Source organism: Notamacropus eugenii, chromosome 2 (assembly GCF_028372415.1).
Source record: "Notamacropus eugenii isolate mMacEug1 chromosome 2, mMacEug1.pri_v2, whole genome shotgun sequence".
In the NCBI taxonomy this organism is placed as follows: Eukaryota; Metazoa; Chordata; class Mammalia; order Diprotodontia; family Macropodidae; genus Notamacropus; species Notamacropus eugenii.
The window spans coordinates 103,063,163-103,086,983 of record NC_092873.1 but is presented as its reverse complement, the minus strand read 5'-3'; the positions used below and the strand labels follow the sequence as shown (position 1 = coordinate 103,086,983).

At 42.6% G+C, this 23,821-nt stretch overlaps 1 protein-coding gene across 3 annotated transcripts in view; it reads left to right on the top strand.

Annotated features, from left to right (window-relative positions):
- Positions 1-23,821, top strand: part of CCND3 (cyclin D3) — a 118,707-nt gene that overhangs the window by 1,514 nt on the left and 93,372 nt on the right. The gene's annotated exons all lie outside the window — the stretch shown is intronic.

Here is a 23,821-nt window from a genome sequence, read left to right as displayed (position 1 = left end):
TGAGCAGGTCCTGTGTTTTATCTATTTTTGTATCATCTCATAGTAGTTAACAGTAGTGCTTTGCATATGGTAACTTAATAAATATCTGAGTTGAATTAAATTGATCAGTCCTTGGCATTTACTTAATGGGCAAGTGATGTTCCCTATTTCTTTTCACCTCACAAAGTGTTTGAGGATTTCAGTGAAAGACAAGAACTGCAGAAAAAAAAGTAATGTGTACTTATTTTAGAAAGGGACAAAGAAAAACAGAGGAGGGAGGGATTATCTCTCAGCTCTTGGGCAAGGGGCTGTTAGAGATCTCCAGTCACTCATCCTGGTAACTACCTCTCTTCCAGGAACCAAACCTAGACTTTTATTGATATTCAGGACTCTGGGGAGACAGATCATACAGTAGTCCTACCCCTAGGGGATCAGCTTCTTTTCTCTGGGGTTCCAGGATTCCCTCAAATCTTGGCCCAAGAGCCACCCAGCTAGTTACTCTTAAAGAGCCTGCTCTGGGCAAGAGAAATAGATGTCGTACCTCTCTAGCCACATAGCCTGCTGTAGTGGATAGAATATTGGATTTGCAGCCTTAGCACCTGTGTTTGAATCTGCATTTGCTACCAGCTCCGTGACCTCTGATATTCACTTTGCCTTTGTGGACCTTAGTTTCTTCATGTGTAAGGTCTTCCAGCTCTAAATCCCATGATTCTATATTTTCTTTTCTGGGTTAACCTATTAAAACCTAGTGTCCGTGGAGATGCTTGTCTTTTTTGTTTGGAACATGCTGGAATCTGAGATAATCAAGCAACTCAGATGTAAAATTCAGGGCTCCGTGCCCTTAACCTACTGAAAATTCTGGTAGTGAGGTTTTGAACAAATCAGGACCCTAACCTGTGTCCGGACCAAATACTCTTTATGGGTCTTCCTCTTGCTTCCTCCTGGGTCTTTTCTCTACTTCTGCCTTGGCTGAACCAAGGGACACACTCATTTGGTTATGCTGGATTGGGAATAGGCCAGCATTTACTAGGTGAGCAATTCAACGAACATTTGTTAATGTTGAGGGCCCTATGCTAGGCACTGAAAGAGATAGGATGAGAGATAAGACGTTATCTCTGATCTCAGCTTAGCACAGTGATTGACACATAGTAATCCTTTTAAAATGTTTTATTCCTCTGCCTAGCATAAATAATATGGCTATAATTTATACAGCACTTTAAAGCGTATAAAGCATTTTACAAATATTTGTATCATTTTAGCCTCACAATGACCCTGGAAGTTGGATGATATTAGTATTCCTATGTTAGAGATAAGGAAATTGAATACAGAGGTTAAGTAATTTGCCCAGGGTCTCACAATCATTAAGTATCTGAGTTTGGATTTGAACTCAGAATCCCCCCCCCCCAGTTATTTATTTAATTATAGTTTTCAACATTTGCTTCCATGAGATTTTGAGTTTTAAAAATTTTTTCTCTCCCTCTCCTCTCTCCAACCAAGACGACATGCAATCTGATATAGGCTCTACTTATATATTCATATTAAAAATATTTTCGCATTAGTCATGGTGTAAAGAAGAATTAGAACTAATAGGAGGAACCACAAGAAAGAAGAAACAAAACAAAACAACAAAAGAAAAGGAGAGCAAATAGTATGCTTCTGTCTGCATTCAGACTCCAAAGTTCATTCTCTGGATGTGGATAGCATTTTCCACCATGACTCTTTTAGAGTTTTCCTAGATCATTGCATTGCTGAGAAAAGCTAAGTCTATCAAAGTCAGTCATCGCACAATATGACTGTTACCATGTCTTCTGGTTCTGCTCACTTCACTCAGCACCAGTTCATGTAAGTCTTTCCAGGCTTTTCTGAAATCTGCCTGCTTATTATTTCTTATAGCACAACAGTACTCCATTACATTCATATACTATAACTTGTTCAACCATTCCCCAATTGATGGGCATCCCCTCAATTTCCAATTCTTTTCCACCACAAAGAGAGCTGCTATAAATATTTTTGTGTATGTGGGTCCTTTTCCAATGTTTATCATCTCTTTGAGATACAGACCTAGAAGTAGTATTGCTGGGTCAAAGGGTATGCATATTGTTTTATAGTCCTTTGGGCATGAACTTAAGACTTCTTGAGTATAGACCCAGCACTCTAGTCATCTTGGTTCCTAATAGGAAAGCTATGATAACTTCAAGGCAGAATGGAACATTGGTACGTTAGAGGACCACAGCACAGTGCTGGAAGAGGAACACAGTGCTGAATGAAGAGTGTAGCGCAGTCCAGAATGAGGAGCACAGTCCTGATTGAAGAGCACAGCACAGTCCTGGATGAGGCTGCAGCACAATCCTGAATGAGGAGCACAGCCCAGTGCTGGATGAAGTGTGTGGAAGAGGGAAGAAAACCTTTTCTGACTGGAGATCAGGAAAGGCTTCTTGGAGGAGGTGGCATATAAGCTGGATCTCAAAGGCTGAGGAGGATTTCTTTGGAAGCTGGGGGAAGGGCAGCATGCTCCATGAGTGACACCAGCCAAAGCAGCAGGCAGGACCATCCAGATGTATGAAGTACAGCAGTAGTCACTTTGACTGATGCATGATTTGAGGAAATAAGTGAAGTATTAGGCTGAAAAAATAGTGTAGAGTTGTACTGCGGAGAACTTTGATTCTCAGTCTAAAGAGTTTTGACTTTATTTGGTAGAGGGAAAGGAAAGGAATAAGCATTTACATAGTGCTCCCCATGTGTACAGTGCTAAGCACTTTACAAATATTATCTCATATGATCCTCACAACAACTATGTGAGGGTGATACTATTGCTATCCCCATTTTACAGTCAAGAAAACTGAGGCAAATAAGTGACTGGCCCAGGATCACACAACTAGTAAGTATTTGAGGCTAGATTTTAATGTAAGTCTCCCTGACTCCAAGCCTGGCATTTTACCCATTGGTAGTTATTAGGGAGCCACTGTAGGGTTTTGAGTAGAGGTATGATACGATCAGATCTGAGCATGGGGAAGACTGAACTGACATCAAGGTGAAGTATGGATTTGATGAACTAAGGGTGAGGCTGAAGGGAGCAAGACCAGCACACCAGTTCCCAATAAGTTCCCAAAATTATTTTTTATATATTATAAAGGAGGGTTTAGGTCAGCCCTGGGAAGGACCAGAAAATAAAGCCTTATTTCTGTTGTTTATTTCCTATGTGGATTCCTCAAAGGTCTGAGAATAGATCCCTGAGATTGGTTATTTCTGGCATGGTATTTTTCTTAATATTACTTTTGTGATATTACTTTGCAAATGTGCTTCCCCAAATATATCTTGTTCACCAGGAAGAGAGGAAGGCAGTTAGCCTATGAGGGATTGAAAGAATTTTCTGAACAGTTAGGAAGACAATGGCACCACCTTTTCTGTCAATCTTTAAGAACATCCAAGACATACCCCTGCTCTTGACCCTAGCCCAGGGGTAGAAAATCTGTGGCCTCAAGGCTATATGTGGCCCCCAGGGTCCTCAAGTTCGGCCCTTTGATGGAATCCAAACTTCACAGAACAAATCCCCTTAATGAAAGGATTTCTTCTGTGAAACTCGGACTCAGTCAAAGGCCTAGAAGGCCACAGGTTTTCTACCCTAGCCCCTCTCATTTATTTGGGTTGGAAGGGGAAAAGTTCACTTTGGTGACTGTAATGAGAAATAAGACAAAGAAGATACTCAGAAGTTTGATCCCCAGATGTCCAACCTAAGAGCCAGGTGAGGGGCAAGAGAAGTAGGAAGAATTCTCTCCGGATGATCTTCCTGTTTCCCAGGCAGCCAACCAACAGTTGTGTTCCATTACTTCTCTGGAAGTCTGAGACACTTAGAGCAGGGCCACTTCCCTGGATCAGGCCTGGAAAATGCTCCTGATGCCAGACCTCTAAGGCAGAATTTCCATGGACTCAAGCCACAACTTGGCTTCACAAGTCTGGTTTCTCTCCTTAGGTTGTCCTGCTTAAGCCACAAGCCTTAGAGTGTCTCTGCTTTGTATGTCTGGTGTCTGTGTTTACTCAAAGGTAGAAGGGGTAAATTGGATGGGTTACCTGATGTAATAAATAAAGCTCGAGACCTGGATTTAAATCTTGCTTCAGACACCTACTAGCCATGTGACCCTGGGCAAGTCACTTAACCACTGTTTGCTTTGCATCTTTAAAATGAATAAACTGGACCAGATGACTTCAGAGGTCCTTTCTAGCTTGAAGACTATACAATGAAAAGGCAAAGATTAGGGTTAGCCCAACCTTTGACAATAGGAAGTCATAGAATATTAATCACACAGATTGGTAGATTTCAGAATACAACCCATTTCTGACTCACCACTCATTTGGGCCAAATAAAAAAAGAAAAATGCAAGGAGGGAGTCAACATGAGGACACTGGAGAAATGGCAGACAAAGGGAGCCGCGATTCTCTCCCAAAAAATTCCCCTTCACTTCAGAATCTGAGACCCGAAAAGGATACGAGGACCTCTAGTGAGGGCCTCTAGTCCAGTCCATCCCTGGCTGAGATTTCTGTCTACGCTATTCTCAGAAAGTGGTCATTCACCCCCACCCCCACTCACCTCCTACTTGAAAACTTCAAGCGACAGGGAAGCCACCCCCTTCTCAAGGCAGCTTCTTCTACTTTTAGACAGGTCTCATGGCTAGAATATTTTCCCTTACATGGACACAGAGTCTGCCTCTTTGCCGCTTCTCGGTGTTCCAAGGTCTGCCTTTCTGTGGCCAAGCAAAAGAAGTCTAAACCTTTTTTTCCACAGGACAGTCTCCTTCAAGCTAAACATCTCCAGTTTCTTCGGCTTATCCTCCTACAACTCAGGCTCAAAGCTCTTCTCATCCTGGTCACCCCTCCTCTGCATGCCCGAGAGCTTACTAATAATCAATGATGCCCAGAACTAAACATGGTCCTTTCAATGTGGCCCTACTCAAAGGACCCAACTCCCAATTCCTTTCAGAGGACGCTGCCTCTCTCCCTTCAAGCTGCCTAAGATCACTCTGGCTTCTGTGGGCTGCCCTATCTCACTGTGACTCATACTAAGTTTACAATCCCCTAAAACTCCCCCATCTCTTCCTGTGGATGTTTGTCTAGCCAAACCTTCCCCATGTTGGCCTTAGGAAGTTGATTTGCCATGCATTTTGTAGGATTTTACATTAATCTCTATTATTCCTTTACCCTATTATTTGACTGGCTTCAAACTCTTAACTGGCTTACTGATCTCTAGTTCCTGAGCTCCAGAGGGGCAGGGACGTATAGTTCGGCTTTCAGCCTACACACTACAGTGGGGAATAAGTTGTGCTCTTCGAAAACCACACAGCGGAAGCTCGGGGTGGGGTAGGGGTTAGGGGAGGGTGCTGGGCCTGTGCCAAGTTTCCTTTTCCCAGCTGAGCAGCACATGTGTTTACCTTACCCACAGAGATATTTAAAGTTTAAACCCTGTGGGTTCTAGGCAGGAACTGAGGCAACCTGTCATAGGGTGGGTCTTTGGATAGAACTTCAGGAAATTAGAAATGGGTATTATCTACATTAAATGGGAATGGTGCCTAATAACCTGTGCAAGGTCTTGGACTTCTAACACTTCCTCCTCATGCCTGGCTCATTGATTCCCACCCCACCCCCATCCTTTGAGGTGTGTGAAAAATAGGCAGACACATGACTGACAGAACAATCAAATTCCCAGAAGTAGCTTACCTAGGTGTCGGAGGCTGGATTTGAACTGAGGTCTTCCTGACTCCCAGACCAGCACCTTGTACCATCTAGCTACCTCAAGGGAAAACTGAGGAGAAACCAAAGTGTTTCAGAGACTATAAAAAAAAATTACGAGGTAGTGCTAAAATGGTACAGTGGATAGAGCCCTTGAGTCAGGAGGATCTGAGTTCAAATGCAGCTTCAGACCCTTACTAACTGTGTGACCCTGGGCAAGTCACTTAATCCTGATTGTCTCCCCCAAAATAAAACAAACATAATGAAATGCTAAGTCAGGATTACATATGCATAGAGGTTATATGAGGACAGAACAAAGGAAAATGGAAGAGGCAGGGACAGTTGGTGTTAGATAGAAGAAAAAGTTTTCTCTTGGGACTAAATGGTTTACTGCAGATGTGTTAAATACATAACCTGTAACATTCCTGAGTGTCCCTGGGAGCCAGATTAAAATATAACTGGAAGATATTTAACAAAAACAAATAAAAATACAATAAGACATAGACAATGTTAATATGTGATATTATAAGTCAATGTGTATCTTCAGGAATCCTTATGTAAGGTTTAGTGGCCTGTTCCGTTTGAGTTTGATACCACTGCTTTAGGAGTTGAAGAAATTGAGTATGTTATTCATGAAGAAGAAAAAACTTAGGAGTGGCAACGTAACTGTCTTCAAGTACCTCAAAGGTAATCATCGTAAAAATAATGGCTCCCACCTCTGTAGCACTTTATAACTTTAGAAGCAGCTGGAAGCCTGAGTTTAAATATTGCTTCTGGCACTTATTGGCTGTGTAACCGTGGACAAGTCGCTTAACCTCTTAGTTCTCTAGGCAACTCTGTCAAGGTTTATGTGGCAGAGATGGTGCTGGCCTGTTTTGGTACAGTAAATTTTCTCACCTATGAGTTCCTTTAGAATAATGAAATCATAGGACCAGGCCTCAAACAATTCTAGTTTACAAAGTACTTTCTTCATCATACCCCTGTGAAGTTGGTAATAGTATTCTCATTCTCATGATGAGAGAAATGAGTGTTAGAGAAGTGAAGTGACTTACCCAAGGCTACGTAATGGTAGGGCACATATCTTCTGACTCTTAAGTCCAGTATTCCTTCCTATGGGACGAGCTTTGATGAGAGTGGATAGAGTTGTAGGGTCTGGAGTCAGGGAGACTCGAGTTCAAATCTAGCCTCAGACACTTAGTTGCTGTGTGACCCTGGGCAAGTCACCTAACCCTGTTTGCCTCAGTTTCCTCGTCCATAAAATGAACTGGAGAAAGGAAATGACTAACCACTCCAGTATCTTTGGCAAGAAAACTCCGAAAGGGATCACAAAGAGTAAGAAACGACTAAAAACAAACCTTGGTAAAGTAATTTCGCCTCCCTAGAGATCAGTTTGCTCTTCTATAAAATGATGGAATTGAATTAAATCTCTAAAGTGCTGTTACTGGGGAGGTAGGTGGGGAACAGGGGAGATGGAAAGAGGGATTGGACAGAAGAGTTGGGGAGGGAAGGGATGAGGAGAGCTGGGAAGTACTGCCTTTAGACACTAGGTGGGGGTGTTGGGCAGCATCCAGCCTAAGAGGCTCTCCAGATGAGGAAACGTCAGCCCCATGAATGCCTAGTCTTTTGGACCTCCAACCATCGAGCTGCGCTTCTCTTGAGCTGTGATGTCTTTACTCAGGGCTTCTCTCCCACTTGCTAATAACTCCCTCTGGCTTTCTAGACAACAGACCCTAATTCGGGCCCCAAAACATCAGTCCTCTGGTGTCTGCAGGCTGAGACTCCTCAAAGGCTGTTTGGCTGGAAACATCCAATCCCCTTTCAAGGCCCCCATCATCCCCCCCCCCACTCCCCCTTACACATACACACTCCAGCTTCTGTTCCTGGCATGTTTTGAGCTTGGGGGTGTGGAGAGGGGAGAGCAGGGGAGAGCGGGGGAGGCAGGAGTGGCTCAGACGGAGACAGAATCCTTTTTCCAGGGCAGAGAGCAAGACTTTGCTAACCAGTTTTCCCAGCAGCTCATTGGGAAGCATCACAGACCCTCCTTAGAACCAAGACTCACAAAGCAGGGCAGAGAGCCTGGCCAAGCTGACTCCCACGCTAAGGAGGCCATTGCCTAAATAAATCCAAAAATCCTTCAACCCTCAAATGTCCAAGCCAGAAGGGACCTTAGAGACCATTTTAGACCAGGCCTTTCATTCTGCAGAGGGAGGCCCAGAAAGGGGAAAAATTTGCCCAAGGGCACACAGCCAATCAGTGGCAGAGATTGCACAAAAGCAAATAACAAACATTTATTAAGCACCTACTATGTGGAAAGCATATGCTGAGCCTAGGAGATAAAGCTAGATAAAACACGATCCCTATTCTCATGGACTAGAACTGGAGTCTAAGAGAAGACGAGGCATACAAGCATAGCTATCTATAATATACATGGGGAGAGGTGGGAGAAGGTGTGTAGCAGCATGCGTAGTAGATAGAGCACTGCATCTGGAGTGAGGAAGTTGTTTCATCATTTCAATTGCGTCTCAAGTGGAAAGAGTGCCAGGCCTAGAGTCAGGAAGACTCATCTTCCTGAATTCAAATCTATCCTCAGATACTTACTAGGTGTGTATGACCCTGGGCAAGTAACTTTACCCTATCTGCCTCAGTTTTCCTGATCAGTAAAATGAGCTAGAAGAGGAAATGGCAAGCTATTCCAGTATCTTTGGCAAAACAAAATAAAACAACCCAAATGAGGTTATGAGTCAGAGAAAGACCTTAGTTCAAATGTTGCTTCGGACACTTCCTGCCTGTGTGACCCTGGGAAAGTCACAACCTCTCCCTGCCTCAGTGTCCTTATCAGTTAATTGAAAGGGTTGGACTCAAAGACCTGTAAGGCCCTTTCCAACTCAAAATCTATGATACTAAGAGGCTTAGACCTTTGATTTCATTGATGTAGGGAAATCCCAATGAAAGAACTATGAACAATTCAACCTTCCATGGCCCTGCAACCTATGGGTTTAGAGAGTTGCTTGGAGACATTGAGAGGTTCAGGGACTTGAACTCACCAGTTTTGGGATAAATGAATTAGGGAGTTGCAAAACAAGTGCTAATCATGATCATTAGGGGAAGATTTCCCAGGGGAGTTTTCCTGGCTCCTATTTCAATCTCTTTAGAGCTGGTCACTGAACTCAAGTCTTCTAAGAGTTCAGTGTTTTGGGTTCTTTTTCTTTTTCCTATTTTGCCCACATTGTGGTGTGATGGGGATCTGCTAAATTCCTTTTCCAGTGCCTCATTATGGTGTGGAGGTGACCCTGGAATTCTCTAAGGCTATGCCAATAGAGTAAAAACTGGAAAAGATTTGGAGGGTCCTCATCTGAGGATCAGCCTAGCTTTTTCAGTTACTTTTCCACCTCTTCATGACCTCATTTGGGTCTTTTTGTTTGGTTTGGGTTTTTTTGGCTGAGATACTGGTATAGTTTGCCATTTCCTTCTCCAGCCCATTTTGCAGATGAGGAAACTGAGGCAAACAGGGTGAAGTGACTTGCCCAGGGTCATACAACTTTGATGTGTCTGAAGCTGGATTTGAACTCAGTGAGATGGGTCTTCTTGACTGCAGGCCCAGTATGCTATCCACTGTACCGCCTAGCTGGACCACATGAACTCATGAAGAACTGACAGTTAAGTCAGTGAGGGATTTTGATGGTCTTTGGCCTAGTCTACCAGTCAATCACCAATCTTGATACCCTCTGTCCACCTTCCATGGTTCTGAGTGCTAGCTTCAACCCATGAATACCTTCTCCTCCTGAGCAATTAAGGTTCTCACAGAAACCATCATAGGGAGGTCCACCTAATACATTGGAGGCTTTCTTTTAGAGTCTTTTAACACTATTGGGATCAAATGAGCTAGTATTTGTAAAAGGCTTAGCATAGTGCTTGGCACATAGTAGGACCGAACAAATGCTTATTCCCTTCCTCTTACGTGTGTACCATCTGGCATAAGTTGTCATTATCCTTCACTTTGACCACATAACTGAACCAATTTCTTTTGTCCCCAGCAACCCATTGAAGTAACAATAATAATGATAATTTTTAATTTTGAAGGGACCTCAGGCTGTGATTTTGAGTATAAATGGAGTAGAAACTCCCTCTATTTCTTAGCAATTGGCCTCTAACTTAAGAGTCTTAGGACTGGGGTTCATAGACTTTTTTATGTAATGGAGAAGTTAAATGATTTGTTCATGGTGACATAGCTGGTAAGTGTCAGGAGGCAGGACTTGAACTCAAACCTTCCTGAATCTAAATCGGAAGTTCATGGGGCCCATGAATTTATTTTTTAAAAACACTTCTATAACTATTTCAAGAAAAATTGATTTATAGTCCTATATGTTTATTTTGTCCATTTAAGTTAAGTCAACAAGCATTTAAGACAGACACTGTACTAAGGGCTTGAGATACAAAGAAATGCAAAAAGAATTCCTACCCTCAAGGAGCATAAAGTCTAATGGGGGGAGAAAATATGCAAATAACTGTGTGTAAATAGGATCTAGGTAGGAGAAATTGGGAAGAGGGAAAGCCCTAGTATTAAGGTGAAGCAGGAGAGACTTCTTGCAAAGGCTGGGACTTGAGCTGAGACTTGAAAGAAAGCCAGGGAAGCCAGGAGGTGGTGATGAGGAGGAAGGGAATTTTTCCAGTGGGTGCAGTCAGTGTAGAATCAAGAGATAGAAAGTTGTGGTATTGGAAGAAAAACAAGGACACTGGCACTAAAGGAGAGGAAAGTGTAAGAGGAGTGGAAGAAGGCAGCTAGATGGCACAGTGGATAGAACACTGGCCCTGGAGTTAGGAGGTTCTGAGTTCAAGTTCAGCCTCAGCTCTGTGATCCTGGGTGAGTTACCTAGCTCTGATTGCCTAAAAAAAAAAAAAAATGAAAAGGTAGGAAAGGACCAGATTAGGAAGAGCTTTAAAAGTCAAAGAGTATTTTTACATTCCATTCAGGAAATAAAAGAGACCCATTGGAGTTTATTGAATGGTGAGGGGAGAGGATATGGCCAGAGCCTGTGATTTGGGAAGATTCTTTGGCAGCTGAGTGGAGGATGAACTGAAGCAGGGAGAGACTTGAAGCAGGTAGACTTATGAGCAGCTTATTACAGTAGTCCAGGTGTGAGGTGATGAGCGTCTGCACCAGGGTGGTGGCTATGGCAGTAATCAGAGGGGTGAAGGGGAGTATATAGGAGAGATGTTATGGGCTTGGAGAAGGGAGAAGGAGTTAGGACAGTTTAAAAACATTTAGATTTCACCAAATTGCAAAAAAAGACAAAAAACCCTCAAAAAATTTAAGAACATCAGCTCTAAATCCAGTGTTCTATCCACTAGACCATACTGTCCCTGGATAAAGATGACAGGAATATTCTTATATTGTATAGTGCTTTTATGTGTGTTTTTTTTCAAAGTGGTTTATAAGGTAACTTTTGACGTTTTGGGGAAGTAATAAAAGAATTGCCCATTTCGCTGCCTCTCCATCCTGTCTTCCTTTCTCTTCCTGACACCATTAAAATGCTATACGTTTCCCAGAGGTGGGGCAGGGCTTGAGGAAAGAAAAGATATCCTTCTCCTCTCGACCTCTTTTGTTAATTCTGACGATTAGATTGTCAAACTAATGGACCTTGGATTCTCTGGAAGTCCCAGGGAGCCTTGGAAGCAGAAGTCAGAGTAGTATGTGCAGTGGAAAATATACTAGATTGGTCAGCTGGCCACCTGTTTCTATTAAATTATCATTTCCCCTTCTCTGGGCCTCAGTTTCCTCATCTTTCAAATTAAGAAGATCTCTTAAAGCCCCTAAGCTCTAATGTTCTGTGAATCTAAGAAGCAGGTGAGTCTCTTTCGGGTCATGGAGGCCTAGAGAATGGCCATCAGTCAGGAAGTAAACATTTTTTGGTGCCTACTACGTTCTAGGCACTGTACTTTGTACTGAGGATATCATGAGAAACCCCAGGTAACCTGAGGACAGTTCACTGTTGCCAGGTCAGGGAAGGCAGTTTCATAAGCCTTACCCCGGAAAAAGAAGACAGGATTTGCAGGCCTCACGGTTTTGCCTACAGTTCACTCCACTTCAGTTTCCTCAGCTGCATACGCCCATACTCTCCTCACTTTTAAGTCCTCTCTGTTTCCCTCCCTCTTCTCCTTTCCCTTGTGTGCGGGTGCCTGGGTTCTGGGAAAGGAAACCAGTATACAGGGCTTGGAGGTTCAGGCATGAGACAGGTGCAGGGCAGAGGGAGGAGGAGGTAGAGAAACAAGTCAGAATCGTAAAGTTGTAGAAGGAAGGGAGAGGAGGGAGGATTTGGAAAGTATAGGAATATACTAGGAAAGAGCTCAGGAGTGTTTGTGGAAGGAAGCAGCTTGGGCTGGAGCTGGGCAGCTAGAGGAGGCCTCAGCTTGTCTAGCCGCTGGAATAACTCAATGATCCAGAGTTTGCATCTATGTGAGAATGATGGTTGACATTTTTGGGTCAAGGGAGGCTCATGGAAGGAACCATAGGACATCAGATCTGTAAAGGAACACGAGAGACCATCTCAGTTGGCCCCTCCCTTTTACTGATGAGCAGTTAGAGTTCCAAAAAAAGGGAAATGACTTGCCTCAGGTCAACCAGTAAATTAGAGAACTAAACTAGATCTGAAGCCCCAGTCCCTTTCCAAGTATGCCCCAGGCATGTATTTCTCCTGCAGAGTCAGAGTTCTTGTGTTTTCCCTTTAATTTTTTTCCCCTTTTTTCCCCTTTTCCCTTAATTTTAATCGAATGATTTTTTATTATCTTTTACCTAATAATTATTTTTACCCAATAATCTTCTTATGCCTTTCTCCTTTTATTTCTAATACATCTCTCCTCCCTGATAGGACAGAAGTCAGTTCAAGACAAGGATTTATTTTTCCTGCATTGCGAAGGAATATCTGTGTTCCACTCTGTATGGATGAGCAAAGGAGGACCAGATTGTCCGGAGGCTGGGCTTCCAGTCTTTGTTCTGACACTAACTTGCTGTGACCTTGTGCTCTCAGTTTTCTTATCTGTAAAATGACTTGGGTGGATTAGATAATCTACAGACTCCCAGCCCTAACATTCTAGAATTTTGGACAATTGTCCCATTACTTATTTAGCTTGGCACAGGAGTGGGGAATCTGTAGCTTTAAGGTCAAAAGGCCGCACCTAAGGACCTAGAAGGCCATATGTGGCCTTAAGGGCGAAGGTTCCCCACCCTGGCTTAGCAGAACTTTAGAGTCTTAATCAGTCTTTCCCAGGCATTCTGCATTTCACACTCCTTCCAGTCATCCAGCTCCTCCTTTGCCCTGGGACTTTTGAGATCACTGTCCTTTGCTGTGGGTTCACTCTGAACTCAAGTAGACCACCCTCTTAAAACTTCTTTGTCTCTACAGTCCTGTCCTCTATGGGCCTCAGGTTAACCCTCTCAGCTTAAAATCTAACTTTTCCTCACCGAAACCATGATACATTTATCAGACTGATTGATTATTACCTTGGACTTCTGGGAAGGAGCCTTGGAAGCTAGGGTTTTCAGTTTGGTAGTATTACTACCTGGAACACATCCACAGAATAGAGGCAGTGAGAAGGCTGTGGTTAGAGTCAAAGAACCAGGATTTGAATTCAGTTCTCTACCTCTTATTACCTGTGGGTGACCTTGGGCAAGTCATTTAACTTCTCCGGGCCTCAGTTTCCCCAGATATAAAATGAAGTACTGGAGATGTCCTCTAAGGTCCCCTGCTCTAGACCTTGCTCGGTAATTTGAATCCCCTACTTCTGAATGCCTTTTTTCCTTCTAAAACATCTTAATTTCTTCTCAAACATTCTTTCAAGGGTCACAGGTTCACCTGGGGTAGAATACTACTGCTACTGTTAATAATAATTCACTTCATGTTCAATATTTATATCATAATATTTCTACAATGCTTAAAATATGCAAAGTGATTTATAGATCTTATCTCACTGGATCCTGCCAACAATCCTGTGAGGTCAATGCTATTAAAGTCAGCCAGGTATGGATTAGCATGTTAAGAATTCTCATTTACTTCCCACACACAACCTGCCCTGGTGTTTTCTTCTTCTCTGAAATATTAGCATTTTCTAAAGCCCCTGTTTACATTCTGTCACATCCACCTCAGTACATTTGAGGTTTCCCTATCAGGCCACAGTAATATTGTTATACATCGTCACCCAGAGTTCTACAGAGAGTGCTCTTTGAGACAGATTTAGGTCTCTCAAGCCTTAGAACAGTGACCCAGAGAATTCACCAGGGCATTCCAGACTCCTTACCCCCACCCTCCAATGTTGTAGAGCTGCAAAGGCATCCCCACCACCTTCAGCTGTTCAGCTATTACCTGTTCCTGTGTCTAACAGCCTTCACTGTCTAGAAGGAGATCACCCACATGAAAATCCCCTTGCTACAGGTTAGACCCATTTGTTCTCTGTCTTTTGTAAGGATGGTGAATGGTTGAATACCCTATAGAAGCTAAGCTCCTAGAAGACAGGCAGTGTTTTTCATTTTTGCTTTTGTACAGCACCTAGCACAGCTTTGCATGTACACCTACCATGTTTGAGGTGATTAATGAATGACTGTTGAATTAACCACTGGAGACATGGGCTATGTCCATGAATTCTGATCTGTCTGAAGCTCCTCCCTACACATTTTTGTCATTTCCCAGCACATTGTTGGGGAAGGACACAGCAATGTAGATCCTAAGAACTATAGTTATCCCCATTCCTCAAACTAAGACTTAAGAATGACATCTGGATTGATAGAGCAGCATGTCTCCCACCTGGTAGACTGTAAGTGCAGGATGAGGCATGAGTTTTTAGACTTACTCAAATGTTCATTTGTTTTGCTTAACTATACTTATTTGATACAAGGGAAGAGTGAGTGTGAGTGTGTGTGTGTGTGTGTGTGTTGGGGTGAGAATCATTGGGAAGTAACAGTATATAAAAGCACCAATACAACATTTAAAAAACATAAAAAGGGAAATCTCTTAAGCACGGAGTGGAGATGAAAAATTGCAAAAATAAAGGAGGTGAAGGCTGTCTGATATACTGGAAAGAGTAATGAATGATCACCCCTCCCCAACAGGTGTATGTGCCCTTCCCCTATCCTACCATATACTTTGAGGTCAAGAGCCATTTTCCACGTATCCCTACTATGTGGCTGACACATAGTAGGTGCTTGGTAACTGAGTAGTGAATCAAACTGAATGATTGAGAGAAGCCAGGGAATCAAGGCTCTTCTGCTTATTAATGGTTGGACTTGGGGTAAGTCAGTTTATATTTTTGAACCTCAGTTTCCCTATCTGTCCCATGAAGATAGTCGTGCCCATAGTTGTTACCTGTCACTGCCTTATTGTAAGGAATGAATGAAGTCAAGGATATAAAACATTTGGTGAACCTTAAAGTTGTATCAGAGGAACAGGGCAAGGAGCTTTGGAGACCTTTGAATGTTCCCTTCCTAAGGTGGGGGAAGGAGGTGCTGAAGTATTGTGTAAGGGAAAGGGAGGAGAAGAAAAGGAGTGGTAGAAAAAAATGCTCCTACCCTGGGAATTTTCCTTAGGCTATTGGATAAAGAGCAAACTCAGGATTCCGGTTCAGATTTTCCTGCTAAAGGGGTGTGTGTGTGTGTGTGTGTGTGTGTGTGTGTGTGTGTGTGTGTGTGTGTGTGTGTGTGTGTGTGTGTGTGTGTGTGTGTGTGTGTGTGTGTGTGTGTGTGTGTGTGTGTGTGTGTGTGTGTGTGTGTGTGTGTGTGTGTGTGTGTGTGTGTGTGTGTGTGTGTGTGTGTGTGCGCGCGTGTGTGTCTGTGTGTGTCTGTGTGTGTCTGTGTGTGTGTGTGTGTGTGTGTGTGTGGAAGCAAAGACAAGAGTATAAAAATAATCTTGCAAGCAGAGGTGGCTTCTGAGAGCCCATCCTCATGAGATATGTATCTGTTTGGTACTATCAGGTGGAGGTATAACATTGTAAGGTGAAGCCCTCCTCACACCCACCCAGAGCATCTGGGGGTTCTGTTTGATTCCCTTGTCACATAGCTAGACGACATTAGGCTTTTCCAAGAAAGGTGGGAGAGGAGGAGCAAAACCTTCAGAGGTTTTTCCTGAGGCTGAAGGATGGCTCAGGTCTCCTTAAAACAGACTAACTGACAAATAGTTAGGGATCACAAATGAGACTCAGGCTTCCTAGGTCCAGGCCCAGGAAGCAGGGGTGGGTGGAGGTGAGTGCCAATCATGCTAGGTGGGGCTATGAGACCAACACTTCTGTAGGGCACAGGATGAATCAGCCCCAACCACAGCAGCCCCAGCTGTGGTCATGGTGCAAACAAATCTCCTCCCCAACCCCCCCACACCCCCCACCCATCCTCTTTCCTTTCCTTTCTCTTCCCCCAATACCAAGGCCTCAGCAGGGGTGTGGCCCACTCCTGGGGTGTGCCCTGGCACCAACACTGACTACCTCAGAGAGAAAGGGAGGACTCAGTTCTGGGCAGCTCAAGCAGGGAGAGAGGCAGCCCTGGCCTAGAAGTTGAGGTGTTTGGATAGGTTACCTCATCTTGCTGGAACCTTAGGACTAAGTAAACCTGATGTTGTCTCTTTCCCTTTACCCCTAACTCCACCCCTTCTCAACCCCTTCCCCCATTCTTTCATTCAACAGTTTTGTGAGATTCTAATACATGACAGGGACCATATAAGGTGTTGAAAAGATAGGGGTGAGGGGAAATAAGGAAGAAAAGAGATACTCAGGTGAATAATATACAATCCTTGCTCTGAAAGAAGTGTGGGAATGCCCAAGTATCCTAAGAGAGGTAAAAAATGCCATGGGAGTTCAGAACAGCCCCGCTTTTGACTTGGGAGGCCCAAAGATGGGAGAAGAAATCAGGGCAGTCTCCCTGGAAGAGGTGACATTTGAGATGGGTCTGGAAAGTTAAGGCACATTTTGATAGAAAGAGATTGAGCTGGGCACTGTTACCCAGGTACGTGGTAGGAGAAAATTGTATGAACAAATAAATACAAAGAAGAGGAAAGAAAGTACAAGACATATTTAGGGAACAGTAAGTAGTGGAATGTAGCTGGAAAATCAAGCATATATAGGGGAATAGTTGAGAGATGGAAGCTAGAAAGGAAGGTTGGAACTAGAGCATGGAGACCCTAAAAGCCAAGTCCAGGATTTAGACTATACAGAGAGAGAGCTGTTAAAAGTTGAGGTAAAAGACAAGAGGAAAACATGGCTTTAGGAAGATTGATCTCAAATCTGCATAGAAGATAGAGTTGGGGGCAGTGAGGAGGATGGGAAAATGGAGAAACCAATTCAAAAACTTTCACAGTGATCCAGGTGAAGGAGCAACCATGTCTTATCCCCTTTATTTATTTAATTTTGGGGTGAAGCCCTACTCCATAGTTTTTGCAATTTATCTATTCATGAGATTGGACATCTTTCCAAATGGTTTCTGCTTATATATTTTTTCTTTTGGAAATATTAATAGCTCATATTTATATAAAGCTTTCCAAAACACTTACTTCACAGGATATCCCCATTTTACAGATGAGAAAACAGAGGCTCAGTCTGAGCTTAAATGACTTTTTACCCATGGCTGCCCAACCAGCAAGCAAAGGAGCTGGGACTCAAACCCAGATAACAGAGTTATAGAATTTGAGAACTAGAAGGAACCTCAACAGTCATTCAATCCAGCTTATATCTCCAAAAAGAATCCCCACTATAACATACCTAACAGATCATCCAGCCTCTGCTTAAAGGTCCCCAGCCCTCCTTCCTGGGCCTGGACTTGGGAAACCTAAGTTCCATTTTTGAGACCTCCCAAGGCAGCCCATCAAGTCAAAAATTTAACTCTTAGCAGTTTTACTCACTGTTCCTAGTTCTTTCTTCTGGTGCCAAACATGTCTGTTCTTCATGACAGATACTGGAAGACTAGCTATGATTGTCCCTCACTACCACCACCACCACCACTACCTCCCCACTCTCTTTTTCTCTGGCCCTAAATGTCTCCATTTCTCTCAGTCAGTTCTTATATGACATAGCCAACAGAGTCAGAGGTAGGGAACCTGCAGCATTGAGGCCACATGTGACCTTTTAGGCCCTTGGGTGCAGTCTTTTGACTGAGTCCAAGTTTTACAGAACAAATCCTTTTATGAAGGGGATTTGTTCTGTGAAGTTTGGATTCAGTTAAAGGGCCGCACTTGAAGATGTAGAGGGCCACATGTGGTCTCAAGGCCACAGGTTCCCCATCCCTGCCCCAGAGCCTTCAGTATCCTGCTTGCTTTTCTCTAGACACTCTGTGGCACCCAAATACTCCAGTTGGAGTTTGACAAGGGAAGAATACATAGGTTCTTTTTTTTGGGTAAATTTTTTATTCATTATTTTAACCTTAATCACAGAATGAGAAAAGAAAAAAAAGAATAATTCCATGTCCAGAGCAGAACACAGGAAAGGATTTAATATAAAATAATAAATCTCCATTTTAAATAAACCTATATAAAAATACTGTTATATAGTATAGATTAGTGTATAATAAATACCAAATACAGTTTTCAATGCCACCCAGCTTTTCTTTGCTTCCTTCGAAGTTTTCTTTTGTTCTCTGTTGCACATTTTTTGCTTTATCTTTTCCCCTCCCCAAGAAGGCTACAGTTAAATTTTTATATTTATATATATATATATATGTACACGCACACTACATATATATGTATGTATGTATGTGTATGTATATACGTATATGCATATATATATACAGCTATCTATAAACATACACATATATTCATATACATTTATGTAAAACCATACTATGTGTATTCCCACTTGTTATCTCTTTCTCTGGAAATGAATAGCGTTTTCCTTCACTGGTCCAAGTCTTTCCATGTTTTTCCAAATCAACTAGCTCATCATTTCTTACACCACAGCAATATTCCAACACAATCACATCCTAAACCAAGATTAGCAGGGAAGCAGAAAAGAATTTTTATTGCTAGTGTCTCTGATAAAGGTCTCATTTCTAGCATATGTAGAGAACTGAATCAAATTTACAAGAATACAAGTCATTCCGCAATTGATAAATGGGCAAAGCATATGAACAGGCAGTTTTCAGAGGAAGAAATTAAAGCTATCCATAGTCATATGAAAAAATGCTCTAAATCACAATCACATTCTGAAAGATTGTCTATGCAAGTTTCTTACTAATTTTTTTGTGTTCCTTCTCTTCTAAGCTACATTGATTTTATTTATTCAAGAAAATTTTAATTTAAAGTAATTAAAATTATCCATTTACACACTTGAACAATGCTCTCACTTTATAATATAGTTTAAGGTGGGACGATTACTTTTTTACCAGGAAATTATGCCACTGAATGCAAGCACAGATCAAATTAGCTTTGGCGGGGAGAGAGATGGAGAATTACTTTGTTACACTGTAGGTTCATACTGACCTTGCAATCTACTAAAATTCCCATCTTTTCTTCAGCAAACTACCAACTTTCCCATTCTGAAGTTTTGCAGCCAATATATGTCTCTACATTTATTCCTATTAAATTTCACCAGCTTCCATTCAGCACAATTCTAGCTCATCAAGATCTTTTTGGATCCTGACTGTTGTTCAATACGTTAGCTATCCCTTTGAATGGAGTTGTTTGTTTTTTTTAATAGGATTTAAAGCAAAAAGGACCCTTAAAGCTCATCTAATTCACCCTCCTCATTTTATACTTAAGGAAACAGATCCAGAGGTTACAGTCTTTCAACTACAAGTCTTAGGGTCTTTCTACTATATAGTGGAATTTGACCATTTGTCTTCTAGAGACTAAATAGTGACCTTAAAGGTTAATCAATGCCCTCAACATTCTGGAACTCAAGCTTTTGCTTGCCCCCCTTTTTAAAGAGTCTTGACCTTCCTTGCTTACTTTCAAAGAGACTTGGATTCATGTACATACATGTTGGTGTAGTAAACAGTTATGAAATTAAAAGAGAACTAGATACAAAATCTTGGTTCAAATTGTAATTCTGCTGTGTGCCCTTAGACAAATTAGTTTTCCTCTGTCTATAAAATGAAGGGTTTAAACTAGATCAAGAATTCTTAATCGTGTTTATGTTGTAGACCCCTTTGGGGTCTGGTGAAGCCTATGAACCTCTTCTCAGAATACTGTTTTTAAACATATAAAATAAAATCTATAGGATTACAAAGGAAGTCAATTATATTGGAATACAGTTATAAAGAAAAAATGTTTTTTGAGTTTATCAAGCCCAGTTGAAGAACTCCTTGACTATATAGATGATTTTCAAGGTCATTTTCAGCTCTGAGCCCCGTGATCCTGTGGCTGAAGGAGAACTTTATTGAAGGACTAATGAGGTCTAGGGGTGCTGGGGACCCCAAAATACCAACACACCAGGTCCTGCTCGAATGAATTCGACTCAAGCATTCTTAAAGCCAAAGGAAACAAAGTTTATTAAAGATTCGCCTTACTGGGTTGACTCTTAAGGAGCAAGGAGCCTAAGCATTTGTAATACTTGTATTCACAAGTGGGCCAGATACAATCCCAGCTAGACAGAGTCTGAGCTGGATTGAATCTGAGTGCCTTCATGGAGGCAAGATGGAACTTAAATACAGAAATGACTGTAGGAGGGGTCTGGGGGTGGTCTGATAGTCTAGGGTGATGGGAGGAGGGGTATAGGGAGGGTCTTAAGGAGAAGCCCAGGGAGGGGGTGACTGGTCAAGTGCTGGAAACAGCTGGAAGCAGTCAGAAGATATCAGACAATGGAGGGCCCAGGCTAGGTAGTCTAGGGTCCCAAGAATGGTCTCCCAGGGAGGATCCTGATGGGAGTGGTTGGTAATAGGATCAAAGGGAGGAATATCAAAAGAATGCTAAATAGAAGATAGGGAGTATCTAGCCTGGGAGAAATGGAAGGGGAATCCAAGGAGCCCCCCCTAAAAGCCAGACTTTCTGGGGGCCCTTCAGACTAATGGGACAAAAGCCTTCCTAATGCAAAGGGAAAAGATCTTGGCTTGAGCTTGTATGCCATCAGGACTAGCTCTCTATCTGCCCCTTGAAACATCTAGGAAAGGGTCCTAAGGTTATGAAGAGTTGGAGCATATTGGGAGAGGTCTTTTTATCGCACAGTATCTACCTTGTCCAGCTCAATAGTGAGAGCTGAGGAGGAGGAGGGAGAAGCTCAACTGAGATCCATGATCAGTCATGCAGCCTGCCAACAGTGCAGATAGAAATGAGTAGCCAATACCCTGGGAAGAATTGTCTGTACATCCCCTTCTCTTACTCCTCCTCCCATCACCATTCCCCTCTTCTCTGCCTCCCCTAGTATCTCTTTTACCTAGCCAACAGGATAGGTTGAAGTGTTGGCATTGACCCCAAAGTACCTCCCATTGAACTACCCTCCCCCCAACTCTGATCCCCAGGGCAAAACACTCTTACATTGGTTTTGAATTATTTGAGAGGGTAGATCTTGGAGTTTTGGGGTTTTTGTTTGTTTTTTTGCAAAGGACCTGAGCTTGTGTCATTGGGGGCTTATATAATATCTACCAACCAGAATATAATCAGCCATTTTTGCTCCTGGGGCAAACATTACAAACCATTTCTGGGGTAAGTGGCACAAAACATGTCCTCATTCAACTGAAGGAATAGGTAGGAGAGACGGAGATGTGTGTGTGTGTTTGTGTGTGTGTGTGTGTGTGTGAGAGAGAGAGAGAGAGAGAGAGAGAGAGAGAGAGAGAGAGAGAGAGAGAGAGAGAGAGAGAGAGAGTTAGAGAAAGAGTTATTTCAGGATCCTGGCCTTATGGGGAGAAAATCAGGGACATTGTAAGACTCATTTTGGGGGGAGGGTTGTATGGTTAAAAGAGAGGAGATGGCTATTTTGAATATAAGTATATTCTTGTGAGCTAGGTGTTAAGCTCTATTATTTCTGCTGAAGAACTGCAAATGAGGACTATGCCCTCTAAATGCAAAATCCTGAGACAAAGCCCTAATCACAAAACCCCAGTTATGGCTGTGCTACCAGCCAGTCTGGATTACTCTAGCTGTCTTCCCTGAGCCAGGCCAGGAGTCTCCAGATGTCTTTGGGAGGCCAACAAAGACTGAAAGACTTCTCAACAGAGGAACTGAAGAAGGAATGTGAGGCGTTAGGAAGGTCATGACACAAGGTGAAAATGATGAGAAGAGTTTAGCGTGACCTTGGGTCTTAATCTGATGGTTTTCTTCCTTTGACACCAAGGTGACTTGGGTTCTGCTTGAATCCCTTTTGGGTGGATAGGATCAGGACAGTCTAGGGGAGAGGTCACACCTGTCAGTAAGCACATCTAGATCACCAGAACTCTTCAGCTCTTGTGCAACATGTCCTCCTTCCTCTTCCTGAGCCTTACCTCTCAGATGTACTGAGCTCAAAATTGGAGTAGTATAAGGGGGAGCAAAATTCATTTATAGACTCATAAACTTATATCCTGTTAGATGTGGAAATGGCTTCAGTCAACATCTCATCTAACTCCCTCATTTTCAGATGAGGCTCCAAGAAGGGAAGTGCTTTATTTGCCCAAGTTCACACATAGCTAGCCCTAAATGAGTCAACAAGTGGGTGCTTCATATATATCTATATCTATCTCTCTATATATGTACACACACGCACATATGTATATAGGCACACATACATGCACATACACATGTACACACATGTATACATATACACACATTTAAATTTTTCAGGGGGATTTATATTGATTAGCACTTTATAGTTATAACCGTATTCACTCACCTTATCTCATCTGAATGAACCCAGTAGGGGTAAGCAGTGCAAGCATCTTCCCTTTACAGATGAATAAACTGAGGCTGTGAGGTAATTCAATTTAGAGCTTATTTATTAAGCACTTTCAGTACTCTTTATCTTATAGGAGGCTGCTGCTGCTGAGTGATGATAGTGCTAATATCTCAGGTGTTTATATATATATAAATTTATATATCTATATGTATCTATATATATAGATAATACAGGCATCATTGTCCCCATTTTACGGAGAATGACACTGAGACTCAGTAAGGATAAGTGACTTGCCCATGGTCATACAACTAGCAAATGTCAAGAGGTGGAATTCAAATCCAGGACTCTCCAGAGTCCAGTATTCTTTTCCCACTCCTGTACACTCCAGGGAACCCTGGCAGAGGAGTGGAAGGATAGAATAAGACAGATTATAGGAATCTTAAAATCTCGGGGTGGGCAAGAGCCTCAAAGGTTAAGATTTGATGCAGAAATCACCAGTATCACATCACTGACAAAGGAATAGCTCCAGTGAAGGGGAAATGACTACCAAGCAAAGAAGCCCATTGTTGGACGTATGTATATGTGTATGTATTTTTATTTTAAATTATTTTATTTGTTTTCAATTTTCTACAATCACTTCCATGTAGCCTAAATTTTTTTCCCCATTGATTTTTGACAGTTCTGATTGCTGGGAGTTTCTCCTTTTCTCCTAACAGCTCTTAGGGCTATGGAGATGGTGGTAGGCCAAGGCAAGGAAATGGAGTGAGAGGAAAGGAAAGGGTCTTGTTTTAGTTAGAGATAAAGGATATACCCTCTCTCTCCATCCTGTTGCTCAGAGATGAGGATTTCTGGGTTTCCCTCCCTTTCCTCCTCTTTCTACCACCAGCACTGCCTCTGCCATGGCTCTGCCTCTTCCACTTTATAACCACAGTTTCCTTCTCTCTTCCGCTTCCCTTCCTCCCCACAACCTCACCTGTGGGGTGAATTCAGCTCTTAGCTCCAGGTGTCACTCCCCTGCCCTCACTATTTCCCAGAATCTTACTTACATAGATACAGAGAGAGAGAGGGAGAGAGAGAGAGAGAGAGAGAGAGAGAGAGAGGGAAAGAGAGAGAGAGAGACAGAGAGACAGAGAGAGAGAGAGAGAGAGAGAGAGAGAGAGAGAGAGAGAGAGAGAGAGAGAGAGAGAAGAGAGAGAGCTAGCAATCACCTGATGAAGTCTCTGGACAAAGACACAAGGGCCATCCACCAAGATGTGGGTGGAGGTGTTGTTCTCTGCATCGTCACTGTTGGAAGAACCCACAAAATGAAACCACATATCTTTTGAAGGGCTGGGAGAAGAAATGACTATAGTTT